Source organism: Coregonus clupeaformis, chromosome 21 (assembly GCF_020615455.1).
Source record: "Coregonus clupeaformis isolate EN_2021a chromosome 21, ASM2061545v1, whole genome shotgun sequence".
Taxonomy (NCBI): domain Eukaryota; kingdom Metazoa; phylum Chordata; class Actinopteri; order Salmoniformes; family Salmonidae; genus Coregonus; species Coregonus clupeaformis.
In genome coordinates this window covers 39,777,258-39,791,999 of record NC_059212.1, presented here as the reverse complement: position 1 = coordinate 39,791,999, position 14,742 = coordinate 39,777,258, and the positions used below count along the sequence as shown (strand labels likewise).

The 14,742-nt window shown below is 37.6% G+C and overlaps 1 protein-coding gene across 3 annotated transcripts in view; it reads left to right on the top strand.

Moving 5' to 3' along the window:
• The first annotated feature begins 13,656 nt into the window (after positions 1-13,656).
• LOC121535498 (leucine-rich repeat and immunoglobulin-like domain-containing nogo receptor-interacting protein 3) overlaps positions 13,657-14,742 on the top strand; it is a 93,074-nt gene continuing 91,988 nt past the window's right edge. For 2 of the 3 annotated variants that reach the window (XR_005994749.2, XR_006657177.1), the window contains exon 1: positions 13,657-14,261. The gene's annotated coding sequence lies outside the window, so the exon portion shown is untranslated. The remainder of the gene's footprint in view (positions 14,262-14,742) is intronic. The other variant, XM_041842625.2, reaches the window with a different exon arrangement.

Genomic DNA, 14,742 nt, shown 5'->3' with positions numbered 1-14,742 from the left:
AACATGTTATAAACCTAGTTACAGTGTTATTGTCATGGAACATGTTATAAACCCAGTTAGGGTGTTATTGTCATGGAACATGTTATAAACCTAGTTAGAGTGTTATTGTCATGGAACATGTTATAAACCCAGTTAGGGTGTTATTGTCATGGGACATGTTATAAAACCCAGTTATGGTGTTATTTTAATGGAACATGTAATAAATTCAGTTAGAGTGTTATTGTCATGGAACATGTTGTAATCCCAGTTAGGGTGTTATTGTCATGGAACATGTTATAAACCCGGTTAGGGTGTTATTGTCATGGAACATGTTACAAACCCAATTAGAGTGTTATTGTCATGGAACTTGTTATAAACCCAGTTAGAGTGTTATTGTCATGGAACATGTTATAAACCCAGTTAGGGAGTTATTGTCATGGAACATGTTATAAACCTAGTTAGAGTGTTATTGTCATGGAACATGTTATAAACCCAGTTAGGGTGTTATTGTCATGGGACATGTAATAAACCCAGTTAGGGTGTTATTGTCATGGAACATGTTACAAACCCAGTTAGGGTGTTATTTTAATGGAACATGTAATAAACTCAGTTAGAGTGTTATTGTCATGGAACATGTTATAAACCCAGAGAGTGTTATTGTCATGGAACATGTTATAAACCCAGTTAGAGTGTTATATTCATGGAACATGTTATAAACCCAGTTAGGGTGTTATTGTCATGGAACATGTTATAAACCCAGTTAGAGTGTTATTGTCATTGGACATGTAATAAACCTAGTTAGAGTGTTATTGTCATGGAACATGTTATAAACCCAGTTAGGGTGTTATTGTCATGGAACATGTTATAAACCCGGTTACAGTGTTATTGTCATGGAACATGTTATAAACCCAGTTAGAGTGTTATTGTCATGGGACATGTAATTAACCTAGTTAGAGTGTTATTGTCATGGAAAATGATATAAACATAGTTAGAATGTTATTGTCATGGAACATGTTATAAACCCAGTTAGGGTGTTATTGTCATGGGACTTGTAATAAACCCAGTTAGGGTGTTATTGTCATGGAACATGTTATAAACCCAGTTAGAATGTTATTGTCATGGAACATGTTATAAACCCAGTTAGGGTGTTATTGTCATGGGACATGTAATAAACCTAGTTAGAGTGTTATTGTCATGGAACATGTTATAAACCCAGTTAGGTGTTATTGTCATGGGACATGTAATAAACCTAGTTAGAGTGTTATTGTCATGGGACATGTTATAAACCCAATTAGAGTGTTATTGTCATGGAACATGTTATTAACCCAGTTAGAGTGTTATTGTCATGGAACATGTTACAAACCCAATTAGGGTGTTATTGTCATGGAACATGTTATAAACCCAGTTAGAGTGTTATTGTCATTGGACATGTAATAAACCTAGTTAGAGTGTTATTGTCATGGAACATGTTATAAACCCAGTTAGGGTGTTATTGTCATGGAACATGTTATAAACCCGGTTAGAGTGTTATTGTCATGGAACATGTTATAAACCCAGTTAGAGTGTTATTGTCATGGGACATGTAATTAACCTAGTTAGAGTGTTATTGTCATGGAAAATGATATAAACATAGTTAGAATGTTATTGTCATGGAACATGTTATAAACCCAGTTAGGGTGTTATTGTCATGGGACTTGTAATAAACCCAGTTAGGGTGTTATTGTCATGGAACATGTTATAAACCCAGTTAGAGTGTTATTGTCATGGAACATGTTATAAACCCAGTTAGGGTGTTATTGTCATGGGACATGTAATAAACCTAGTTAGAGTGTTATTGTCATGGAACATGTTATAAACCCAGTTAGGGTGTTATTGTCATGGGACATGTAATAAACCTAGTTAGAGTGTTATTGTCATGGGACATGTTATAAACCCAATTAGAGTGTTATTGTCATGGAACATGTTATTAACCCAGTTAGAGTGTTATTGTCATGGAACATGTTACAAACCCAATTAGGGTGTTATTGTCATGGAACATGTTATAAACCCAGTTAGAGTGTTATTATCATGGAACATGTTATAAACCCAATTAGAGTGTTATTGTCATGGAACATGTTATTAACACAGTTAGAGTGTTATTGTCATGGAACATGTTATAAACCCAATTAGAGTGTTATTGTCATGGAACATGTTATAAACCCAGTTTGAGTGTTATTGTCATGGGACATGTAATAAACCTATTTAGATTGTTATTGTCATGGAAAATCATATAAACATAGTTAGAATGTTATTGTCATGGGACATGTAATAAACCCAGTTAGGGTGTTATTGTCATGGAACATGTTATAAACCCAGTTAGAGTGTTATTGTCATGGAACATGTTATAAACCCAGTTAGAGTGTTATTGTCATGGGACTTGTAATAAACCCAGTTAGGGTGTTATTGTCATGGAACATGTTATAAACCCAGTTAGAGTGTTATTGTCATTGGACATGTAATAAACCTAGTTAGAGTGTTATTGTCATGGAACATGTTATAAACCCAGTTAGGGTGTTATTGTCATGGAACATGTTATAAACCCGGTTAGAGTGTTATTGTCATGGAACATGTTATAAACCCAATTAGAGTGTTATTGTTATGGAAGATGTTATAAACCTAGTTACAGTGTTATTGTCATGGAACATGTTATAAACCCAGTTAGAGTGTTATTGTCATGGAACATGTTATAAACCCAGTTAGAGTGTTATTGTCATGGGACATGTAATAAACCTAGTTAGAGTGTTATTGTCATGGAACATGTTATAAACCCAGTTAGGGTGTTATTGTCATGGGACATGTAATAAACCTAGTTAGAGTGTTATTGTCATGGGACATGTTATAAACCCAATTAGAGTGTTATTGTCATGGAACATGTTATTAACCCAGTTAGAGTGTTATTGTCATGGAACATGTTACAAACCCAATTAGGGTGTTATTGTCATGGAACATGTTATAAACCCAGTTAGAGTGTTATTGTCATTGGACATGTAATAAACCTAGTTAGAGTGTTATTGTCATGGAACATGTTATAAACCCAGTTAGGGTGTTATTGTCATGGAACATGTTATAAACCCGGTTAGAGTGTTATTGTCATGGAACATGTTATAAACCCAGTTAGAGTGTTATTGTCATGGGACATGTAATTAACCTAGTTAGAGTGTTATTGTCATGGAAAATGATATAAACATAGTTAGAATGTTATTGTCATGGAACATGTTATAAACCCAGTTAGGGTGTTATTGTCATGGAACATGTTATAAACCCAGTTAGAGTGTTATTGTCATGGAACATGTTATAAACCCAGTTAGGGTGTTATTGTCATGGGACATGTAATAAACCTAGTTAGAGTGTTATTGTCATGGAACATGTTATAAACCCAGTTAGGGTGTTATTGTCATGGAACATGTTATAAACCCAATTAGAGTGTTATTGTCATGGAACATGTTGTAAACCCAGTTAGGGTGTTATTGTCATGGAACATGTTATAAACCCAGTTAGGGTGTTATTGTCATGGAACATGTTACTAACAGTTAGGAGTGTTATTGTCATGGAACATGTTATAAACCCAGTTAGGGTGTTATTGTCATGGAACATGTTATAAACCCGGTTAGAGTGTTATTGTCATGGAACATGTTATAAACCCAATTAGAGTGTTATTGTTATGGAACATGTTATAAACCTAGTTACAGTGTTATTGTCATGGAACATGTTATAAACCCAGTTAGAGTGTTATTGTCATGGAACATGTTATAAACCCAGTTAGAGTGTTATTGTCATGGAACATGTTATAAACCTAGTTACAGTGTTATTGTCATGGAACATGTTATAAACCCAGTTAGGGTGTTATTGTCATGGAACATGTTATAAACCTAGTTAGAGTGTTATTGTCATGGAACATGTTATAAACCCAGTTAGGGTGTTATTGTCATGGGACATGTTATAAACCCAGTTATGGTGTTATTTTAATGGAACATGTAATAAATTCAGTTAGAGTGTTATTGTCATGGAACATGTTGTAATCCCAGTTAGGGTGTTATTGTCATGGAACATGTTATAAACCCGGTTAGGGTGTTATTGTCATGGAACATGTTACAAACCCAATTAGAGTGTTATTGTCATGGAACATGTTATAAACCCAGTTAGGGAGTTATTGTCATGGAACATGTTATAAACCTAGTTAGAGTGTTATTGTCATGGAACATGTTATAAACCCAGTTAGGGTGTTATTGTCATGGGACATGTAATAAACCCAGTTAGGGTGTTATTGTCATGGAACATGTTACAAACCCAGTTAGGATGTTATTTTAATGGAACATGTAATAAACTCAGTTAGAGTGTTATTGTCATGGAACATGTTATAAACCCAGAGAGTGTTATTGTCATGGAACATGTTATAAACCCAGTTAGAGTGTTATATTCATGGAACATGTTATAAACCCAGTTAGGGTGTTATTGTCATGGAACATGTTATAAACCCAGTTAGAGTGTTATTGTCATTGGACATGTAATAAACCTAGTTAGAGTGTTATTGTCATGGAACATGTTATAAACCCAGTTAGGTGTTATTGTCATGGAACATGTTATAAACCCGGTTAGAGTGTTATTGCCATGGAACATGTTATAAACCCAGTTAGAGTGTTATTGTCATGGGACATGTAATTAACCTAGTTAGAGTGTTATTGTCATGGAAAATGATATAAACATAGTTAGAATGTTATTGTCATGGAACATGTTATAAACCCAGTTAGGGTGTTATTGTCATGGGACTTGTAATAAACCCAGTTAGGGTGTTATTGTCATGGAACATGTTATAAACCCAGTTAGAATGTTATTGTCATGGAACATGTTATAAACCCAGTTAGGGTGTTATTGTCATGGGACATGTAATAAACCTAGTTAGAGTGTTATTGTCATGGAACATGTTATAAACCCAGTTAGGGTGTTATTGTCATGGGACATGTAATAAACCCTAGTTAGAGTGTTATTGTCATGGGACATGTTATAAACCCAATTAGAGTGTTATTGTCATGGAACATGTTATTAACCCAGTTAGAGTGTTATTGTCATGGAACATGTTACAAACCCAATTAGGGTGTTATTGTCATGGAACATGTTATAAACCCAGTTAGAGTGTTATTGTCATTGGACATGTAATAAACCTAGTTAGAGTGTTATTGTCATGGAACATGTTATAAACCCAGTTAGGGTGTTATTGTCATGGAACATGTTATAAACCCGGTTAGAGTGTTATTGTCATGGAACATGTTATAAACCCAGTTAGAGTGTTATTGTCATGGGACATGTAATTAACCTAGTTAGAGTGTTATTGTCATGGAAAATGATATAAACATAGTTAGAATGTTATTGTCATGGAACATGTTATAAACCCAGTTAGGGTGTTATTGTCATGGAACATGTTATAAACCCAGTTAGAGTGTTATTGTCATGGAACATGTTATAAACCCAGTTAGGGTGTTATTGTCATGGGACATGTAATAAACCTAGTTAGAGTGTTATTGTCATGGAACATGTTATAAACCCAGTTAGGGTGTTATTGTCATGGAACATGTTATAAACCCAATTAGAGTGTTATTGTCATGGAACATGTTGTAAACCCAGTTAGGGTGTTATTGTCATGGAACATGTTATAAACCCAGTTAGGGTGTTATTGTCATGGAACATGTTACTAACCCAGTTAGAGTGTTATTGTCATGGAACATGTTATAAACCCAGTTAGGGTGTTATTGTCATGGAACATGTTATAAACCCGGTTAGAGTGTTATTGTCATGGAACATGTTATAAACCCAATTAGAGTGTTATTGTTATGGAACATGTTATAAACCTAGTTACAGTGTTATTGTCATGGAACATGTTATAAACCCAGTTAGGGTGTTATTGTCATGGAACATGTTATAAACCTAGTTAGAGTGTTATTGTCATGGAACATGTTATAAACCCAGTTATGGTGTTATTTTAATGGAACATGTAATAAATTCAGTTAGAGTGTTATTGTCATGGAACATGTTGTAATCCCAGTTAGGGTGTTATTGTCATTGAACATGTTATAAACCCGGTTAGGGTGTTATTGTCATGGAACATGTTACAAACCCAATTAGAGTGTTATTGTCATGGAACTTGTTATATACCCAGTTAGAGTGTTATTGTCATGGAACATGTTATAAACCCAGTTAGGGAGTTATTGTCATGGAACATGTTATAAACCTAGTTAGAGTGTTATTGTCATGGAACATGTTATAAACCCAGTTAGGGTGTTATTGTCATGGGACATGTAATAAACCCAGTTAGGGTGTTATTGTCATGGAACATGTTACAAACCCAGTTAGGGTGTTATTTTAATGGAACATGTAATAAACTCAGTTAGAGTGTTATTGTCATGGAACATGTTATAAACCCAGAGAGTGTTATTGTCATGGAACATGTTATAAACCCAGTTAGAGTGTTATATTCATGGAACATGTTATAAACCCAGTTAGAGTGTTATTGTCATGGAACATGTTATAAACCCAGTTAGAGTGTTATTGTCATGGAACATGTTATAAACCCAGTTAGAGTGTTATTGTCATGGAACATGTTATAAACCTAGTTACAGTGTTATTGTCATGGAACATGTTATAAACCCAGTTAGGGTGTTATTGTCATGGAACATGTTATAAACCTAGTTAGAGTGTTATTGTCATGGAACATGTTATAAACCCAGTTAGGGTGTTATTGTCATGGGAAATGTTATAAACCCAGTTATGGTGTTATTTTAATGGAACATGTAATAAATTCAGTTAGAGTGTTATTGTCATGGAACATGTTGTAATCCCAGTTAGGTGTTATTGTCATGGAACATGTTATAAACCCGGTTAGGGTGTTATTGTCATGGAACATGTTACAAACCCAATTAGAGTGTTATTGTCATGGAACTTGTTATAAACCCAGTTAGAGTGTTATTGTCATGGAACATGTTATAAACCCAGTTAGGGGAGTTATTGTCATGGAACATGTTATAAACCTAGTTAGAGTGTTATTGTCATGGAACATGTTATAAACCCAGTTAGGGTGTTATTGTCATGGGACATGTAATAAACCCAGTTAGGGTGTTATTGTCATGGAACATGTTACAAACCCAGTTAGGGTGTTATTTTAATGGAACATGTAATAAACTCAGTTAGAGTGTTATTGTCATGGAACATGTTATAAACCCAGAGAGTGTTATTGTCATGGAACATGTTATAAACCCAGTTAGAGTGTTATATTCATGGAACATGTTATAAACCCAGTTAGGGTGTTATTGTCATGGAACATGTTATAAACCCAGTTAGAGTGTTATTGTCATTGGACATGTAATAAACCTAGTTAGAGTGTTATTGTCATGGAACATGTTATAAACCCAGTTAGGGTGTTATTGTCATGGAACATGTAATAAACCCGGTTAGAGTGTTATTGTCATGGAACATGTTATAAACCCAGTTAGAGTGTTATTGTCATGGGACATGTAATTAACCTAGTTAGAGTGTTATTGTCATGGAAAATGATATAAACATAGTTAGAATGTTATTGTCATGGAACATGTTATAAACCCAGTTAGGGTGTTATTGTCATGGGACTTGTAATAAACCCAGTTAGGGTGTTATTGTCATGGAACATGTTATAAACCCAGTTAGAATGTTATTGTCATGGAACATGTTATAAACCCAGTTAGGGTGTTATTGTCATGGGACATGTAATAAACCTAGTTAGAGTGTTATTGTCATGGAACATGTTATAAACCCAGTTAGGGTGTTATTGTCATGGGACATGTTATAAACCCAATTAGAGTGTTATTGTAATGGAACATGTTATTAACCCAGTTAGAGTGTTATTGTCATGGAACATGTTACAAACCCAATTAGGGTGTTATTGTCATGGAACATGTTATAAACCCAGTTAGAGTGTTATTGTCATTGGACATGTAATAAACCTAGTTAGAGTGTTATTGTCATGGAACATGTTATAAACCCAGTTAGGGTGTTATTGTCATGGAACATGTTATAAACCCGGTTAGAGTGTTATTGTCATGGAACATGTTATAAACCCAGTTAGAGTGTTATTGTCATGGGACATGTAATTAACCTAGTTAGAGTGTTATTGTCATGGAAAATGATATAAACATAGTTAGAATGTTATTGTCATGGAACATGTTATAAACCCAGTTAGGGTGTTATTGTCATGGGACTTGTAATAAACCCAGTTAGGGTGTTATTGTCATGGAACATGTTATAAACGCAGTTAGAGTGTTATTGTCATGGAACATGTTATAAACCCAGTTAGGGTGTTATTGTCATGGGACATGTAATAAACCTAGTTAGAGTGTTATTGTCATGGAACATGTTATAAACCCAGTTAGGGTGTTATTGTCATGGGACATGTAATAAACCTAGTTAGAGTGTTATTGTCATGGAAAATGATATAAACATAGTTAGAATGTTATTGTCATGGAACATGTTATAAACCCAGTTAGGGTGTTATTGTCATGGGACTTGTAATAAACCCAGTTAGGGTGTTATTGTCATGGAACATGTTATAAACCCAGTTAGAATGTTATTGTCATGGAACATGTTATAAACCCAGTTAGGGTGTTATTGTCATGGGACATGTAATAAACCTAGTTAGAGTGTTATTGTCATGGAACATGTTATAAACCCAGTTAGGGTGTTATTGTCATGGGACATGTTATAAACCAATTAGAGTGTTATTGTCATGGAACATGTTATTAACCCAGTTAGAGTGTTATTGTCATGGAACATGTTACAAACCCAATTAGGGTGTTATTGTCATGGAACATGTTATAAACCCAGTTAGAGTGTTATTGTCATTGGACATGTAATAAACCTAGTTAGAGTGTTATTGTCATGGAACATGTTATAAACCCAGTTAGGGTGTTATTGTCATGGAACATGTTATAAACCCGGTTAGAGTGTTATTGTCATGGAACATGTTATAAACCCAGTTAGAGTGTTATTGTCATGGGACATGTAATTAACCTAGTTAGAGTGTTATTGTCATGGAAAATGATATAAACATAGTTAGAATGTTATTGTCATGGAACATGTTATAAACCCAGTTAGGGTGTTATTGTCATGGGACTTGTAATAAACCCAGTTAGGGTGTTATTGTCATGGAACATGTTATAAACCCAGTTAGAGTGTTATTGTCATGGAACATGTTATAAACCCAGTTAGGGTGTTATTGTCATGGGACATGTAATAAACCTAGTTAGAGTGTTATTGTCATGGAACATGTTATAAACCCAGTTAGGGTGTTATTGTCATGGGACATGTAATAAACCTAGTTAGAGTGTTATTGTCATGGGACATGTTATAAACCCAGTTAGAGTGTTATTGTCATGGAACATGTTACAAACCCAATTAGGGTGTTATTGTCATGGAACATGTTATAAACCCAGTTAGAGTGTTATTATCATGGAACATGTTATAAACCCAATTAGAGTGTTATTGTCATGGAACATGTTATTAACCCAGTTAGAGTGTTATTGTCATGGAACATGTTATAAACCCAATTAGGGTGTTATTGTCATGGAACATGTTATAAACCCAGTTTGAGTGTTATTGTCATGGGACATGTAATAAACCTAGTTAGATTGTTATTGTCATGGAAAATCATATAAACATAGTTAGAATGTTATTGTCATGGGACATGTAATAAACCCAGTTAGGGTGTTATTGTCATGGAACATGTTATAAACCCAGTTAGAGTGTTATTGTCATGGAACATGTTATAAACCCAGTTAGGGTGTTATTGTCATGGGACATGTAATAAACCTAGTTAGAGTGTTATTGTCATGGAACATGTTATAAACCCAGTTAGGGTGTTATTGTCATGGAACATGTTATAAACCCAATTAGAGTGTTATTGTCATGGAACATGTTGTAAACCCAGTTAGGGTGTTATTGTCATGGAACATGTTATAAACCCAGTTAGGGTGTTATTGTCATGGAACATGTTACTAACCCAGTTAGAGTGTTATTGTCATGGAACATGTTACAAACCCAATTAGGGTGTTATTGTCATGGAACATGTTATAAACCCAGTTAGAGTGTTATTGTCATGGAACATGTTATAAACCCAGTTAGAGTGTTATTGTCATGGGACATGTAATAAACCTAGTTAGAGTTTTATTGTCATGGAAAATGATATAAACCTAGTTAGAGTGTTATTGTATTGGAACATGTTATGAACCCAGTTAGGGTGTTATTGTCATGGGACATGTAATAAACCCAGTTAGGGTGTTATTGTCATGGAACATGTTATAAACCCAGTTAGAGTGTTATTGTCATGGAACATGTAATAAACCCAGTTAGAGTGTTATTGTCATGGAACATGTTATTAACCCAGTTAGAGTGTTATTGTCATGGAACATGTTATTAACCCAGTTAGAGTGTTATTGTCATGGAACATGTTACAATCCCAATTAGGGTGTTATTGTCATGGAACATGTTATAAACCCAGTTAGAGTGTTATTGTATTGGAACATGTTATGAACCCAGTTAGAGTGTTATTGTCATGGAAATACAAATAAATAACCGAAAAGTGGTGCGTGCAAAGTGGTGCTTCGCTATGTAGCCCCTAAATAAGATCTGGTGTAACCAATTACCTTCAGAAGTCACATAATTTGTTAAATAAAGTCCACCTGTGTGCAATCTAAGTGTCACATGATCTCAGTATATATACACCTGTTCTGAAAGGCCCCAGAGTCTGCATCACCACTAAGCAAGGGGCACCACCAAACAAGCGGCACCATGAAGACCAAGGAGGTCTCCAAACAGGTCAGGGACAAGTTGTGGAGAAGTACATATCAGGGTTGGGTTATAAAAAAATATCAGAAACTTTGAACATCCCACGGAGCACCATTAAATCCATTATTAAGAAATGGAAAGAATATGGCAACAAACTTGCAAGAGAGTGCCGCCCACCAAAACTCACGGACCAGGCAAGGAGGGCATTAATCAGAGAGGCAACAAAGAGACCAAATATAACCCTGAAGGAGCTGCAAAGCTCCACAGCGGAGATTGGAATATCTGTCCATAGGACCACTTTAAGCGTACACTCTACAGAGCTGGGCTTTACGGAAGAGTGGCCAGAAAAAAGCCATTGCTTAAAGACAAAATCAGCAAACACGTTTGATGTTCGCCAAAAGGCATGTGGGAGACTCCCCAAACATATGGAAGAAGGTACTCTTATCAGATGAGACTAAAATCGAGCTTTTTGGCCATCAAGGAAAATACTATGTCTGGCGCAAACCCAACACCTCTCATCACCCCGAGAACACCATCCCCACAGTGAAGCATGGTGGTGGCAGCATCATGCTGTGGAGATGATTTTCATCGGCAGGGACTGGGAAACAGAATTGAAGGAATGATGGATGGCGCTAAATACAGGGAAATTCTTGAGGGAAACCTGTTTCAGTTTTCCAGAGATTTGAGTCTGGGATGGAGGTTCACCTTCCAGCAGGACAATAGCATACTGCTAAAGCAACAATCGAGTGGTTTAAGGGGAAACATTTAAATGTCTTGGAATGGCCTAGTCAAGGCCCAGACCTCAATCCAAATGAAAATCTGTGGTATGACTTAAAGATTGATGTACACCAGCGGAACCCATCCAACTTGAAGAAGCTGGAGCAGTTTTACCTTGAAGAATGGGAAAAATCACAATGGCTAGATGTGCCAAGCTTATAGAGACATACCCCAAGAGACTTGCAGCTGTAATTGCTGCTAAAGGTGGCTCTACAAAGTATTGACTTTGGGTGTGAATAGTTATGCACGCTCAGGTTTTCAGTTTTTTTGTCTTATTTCTTGTTTGTTTCACAATAAAAAATATTTTGCATCTTCAAAGTGGTAGGCATGTTGTGTAAATAAAATGATACAAAAATATACCCCCCCAAAAATCAATTTTAATTCCAGGTTGTAAGGTAACAAAATAGGAAAAATGCCAAAGGTGGTGAATACCACTGTATGTGCGCATACATGTTTGTGTGTGTGTGTGTGTTAGTGAGGTATGTGTGTGGTATGCATGACCATAGGGGGTTGAATGTCTCTCGTCTCCTCCCCGTCTGCCCTCTGTGACTCACTGTTTCATTCTGACTAGGCACAAATACCCAGAAAAGATTCCAAAATAACTACTCGCAATACTTCAAAAATGAATCATGTTTACAACTCCCACTTCTTAATTAATTCGTTTTCCATATCCTAGTGGCCCCGTGTAGCTCAGTTGGTAGAGCATGGCACTTGCAACGCCAGGGTTGTGGGTTCGTTTCCCATGGGGGGCCAATATGAAAAGAAAAATAAATAAACTGAATGCACTCACTAACTGTAAGTCGCTCTGGATAAGAGTGTCTGCTAAATGACTAAAATGTTAATGTAAATATCCAGTGTACCAGATGTACAGTAGCCTTTGCTCTGGTGTGTGAGTGACTTTACAGTAGCCTGCTATAGTATGTGAGTGACTACAGTAGCCTGCTATAGTATGTGAGTGACTTTACAGTAGCCTGCTATAGTATGTGAGTGACTTTACAGTAGCCTGCTATAGTATGTGAGTGACTTTACAGTAGCCAGCTATAGTGTGTGTGACTTTACAGTAGCCAGCTATAGTGTGTGTGACTTTACAGTAGCCAGTTATGGTGTGTATGTGACTTTACAGTAGCCAGCTATAGTGTGTGTGACTTTACAGTAGCCAGCTATAGTGTGTTAGTGGGGCAGCAGGTACTCCTTGGCCTTGGACTCCACATATGTTATTGAGATGCCAGACCCTAAACCTCTGGGTCAGGGGTCAGACTTCTCCTTTACTGTGATGGGCATGCAGGGAGTATGGGAGTACGTGTGTACTTGCAGATGAGTGTGTCTGTGTGTGTTTCCCGTTGCCTGAACGCAGCTGCCCGATGAGCTGATCCATTCTGACTGGGCAGAAGGACAGACAATAGAAATGCCTATTTTCACTCTCTCTCTCTCTCTCTCTCTCTCTCTCTCTCTCTCTCTCTCTCTCTCTCTCTCTCTCTCTCTCTCTCTCTCTCTCTCTCTCTCTCTCTCTCTCTCTTTCTCTCTCTCTCTGTCTGTCTGTCTCTCTCTCTCTCACTCCCTCAAACATGTGATTGGTTGACATTCATGTATTACAATGTGCCAAATAAAACCAGTTAAAATCCTCTCTCCCTTTACGTTTTTGTTCCCGTCTGACTCTTGCAAGAAGATCCCTTAGCCCTGAGCCCAGCGACAGCGATAGACAGAGACAGCAAGACAGTGAGACTGAGAGCGGAGAGCGAGAGAGAGAGAGAGGGAGAGGGAGAGGGAGAGAGAGAGAGCGAGAGGGAGAAGGAGAGCGAGTAAGAGAGAGCGAGTAAGAGAGAGAGAGAGAGAGAGAGAAAGAGAGAGAGAGTGCGTGAGAGAGGGAGAGAGGAGAGAGAAGAGAGAGAGAGAGAGAGAGAGAGAGAGAGAGAGAGAGAGAGAGAGAGAGAGAGAGAGAGAGAGAGAGAGAGATTGAACATGGATGTAGAGGGATATACAGTGCATTCGGAAAGTATAGGCAAAGAGAGAGAGTGAGAGGGATATACAGTGAGTAAGAGAGAGAGAGAGAGAGAGAGAGAGAGAGAGTGAGAGAGAGGCAAAGAGAGAGAGTGAGAGAGAGAGAGAGAGAGAGAGATGCTCACACTGAGAGAGACTCACTCTGTAAAAGAGGCAGAGTCAACAGCTACAGCAACAGAGCTCCCTTTCTCTCACACACACACACAGACAGAGAACCAGACCCATGCCAGTGGAGACGGTGAGCACACACCCCCACTGAGGAGCACCGTCTCTTGGGAGGAGATCCCACACACCCCCCTCCACCTGGATCTCTGGGGCTCATTTTTGAATAACAGGGTGTGCATCTGTGTGTCTTTGCAAAAAAAAAAAAAAACAGGAAGAGAGACGTAGGAGAGAGTGAAGGAAGGAGGGATGAGATGCTTGTTTGGCACAGCTGCTGATGCTAGAGGCTGAGAACGAGGGAGGCTGACGAAGAGAAAGAGAACAAGGGATCTGAAGACCAGAGGATTGGAGGAGAGGAAGACTGGCACGTGTAGAGCTGCTCAAACGTATGGACAGAGAGGAGAGAGGGACACAGTGCCGGCGAACACACACACACACACACATCACATCACTCACACACAGGCACCGATGAGGAGGGAACAGGGACCACACTTCAGTCCTGGGTGAGTTAACTTCTACTGACAGTAACCATGAGCCAAACACACACACACACACACGTGCACACACACAGATGCAATCACATATTTGCACATACTCATACACACACTGAGGTCAATATATGACTGTCTGTGGATCTCTGCCTACCCTGACCAGTCTCATTCTGTATCTCCAGGGTTAGGAGAGAGAGAACAGATCAGAGAGGGAAAGAGGAGTGTGCTCGTTTACCTGTGGATGAATGTGAGCGAGTGTGTGTGTGTGTTTACCTGGGGGGTTATATTGGATGGTTGTCTGCAGTGGATTGGGTTAGTTGTAGTCGTATTCAACCAGAGAAGTGATTGGTAGCCTACTGTATGGGGAGTTGGTAGAGTTGTTTTCAGGCAGCTCAACCCTCTGTCATAAACACTATGTTATACTGCCAGCAGCGTTTCAGAACTGATTTCCTGTCGTGATGATGTATGTAATGATGTACGTGTCATAACGCTG